The sequence below is a fragment of the Apis dorsata genome, unplaced genomic scaffold, assembly GCF_000469605.1.
Source record: "Apis dorsata unplaced genomic scaffold, Apis dorsata 1.3 scaffold_99, whole genome shotgun sequence".
Lineage (NCBI taxonomy): Eukaryota > Metazoa > Arthropoda > Insecta > Hymenoptera > Apidae > Apis > Apis dorsata.
The window spans coordinates 902,758-903,868 of record NW_006263397.1 but is presented as its reverse complement, the minus strand read 5'-3'; positions in this window follow the sequence as shown (position 1 = coordinate 903,868).

Below are 1,111 nucleotides of genomic sequence, written 5' to 3'. Positions count from 1 at the left end.
GTTTTTCTCGGCCCAGTTTGTCGTTATCCGCTCGTTGTACTTGTACCCCCCTCCCCTCCTCCTCTCGAACGGTCACCAACTGCTTCTCTCCTCCTCCGATCTCGTCCGATGAAATCTCGCGGACGAAGAACGATCTCCTCCCCTCCGGGAAAATTCTTCCATCGAAACTGGAAGATCCTCCACTTCTCTCCTTTCCTTCCTCGCGCATCCTTTACCTCTTACAGGGGATGCAAATGTTTCGAGGAGAATAAGGAAAGGATTTACAATACTTGTTAGCTGGAGATTCCAATATTCGGAATTAGGGGACGAATTTAGAAAATCGTTGCGAGTGTAATGACTTTTCCAACACTGTATAATATTAACAATAATTGTAAGTTGAATGAGAATAATTATTTTAAATATATATATATATATTATATTTAACCGTTTTCTCGGCTAAGTTCGAACGATTAGGAAAAAGTTATATCCGGCCCACGAAAATATATAATCGGGGAAATATTGGATATATGGGATGGATATCTGGTGGATTAATGAACTAATTATTGCGAGGATACGATCGGTCGATGGTCTGGAGTGTTCTTTCAGCGAGACGACGGCCGTGGAACACGGGCCAGTGAATCGCGCTCACGAGGAATCGCACATATTTTTTCCCTCCTTTTTCATGCAATAATTTCGCTAATTGCCTACCGAGATAGACCGAGGCGGATGAGCATGTGAGTACGCAATAAATATTCGTGATTAATTAACGATGCCAGATGCGCGCTGCGCTCGGTTTCAGATTGGTGGAGCATTCGGTGGGAGGGGAGGAGAGGAGGAGGAGGAGGAGGAACGGTTGGAGGGGGAGGAGGGAGGGAGGGAGAGAGAGAGAGAGAGAGAGAGGAGGGAACGCAGGAGAGGAGGGAGTCGAAAATCCAGGGGGGTGTTGTTGCGTTGTTGGGAGTTGCGTTTTAATTGGACGGATCGTAATATAGTTTCTCGGTTTTACACTTCGGACAGTTTTGTAGGCACGCGTCTTTATCTAACCTCGATTATCTCGCTGTTAATATCTGGAACGATAATTTGTCGGGAATATTTATCCCTTCCTGTCTGTCTGATTGTTCTCAATGGAAAA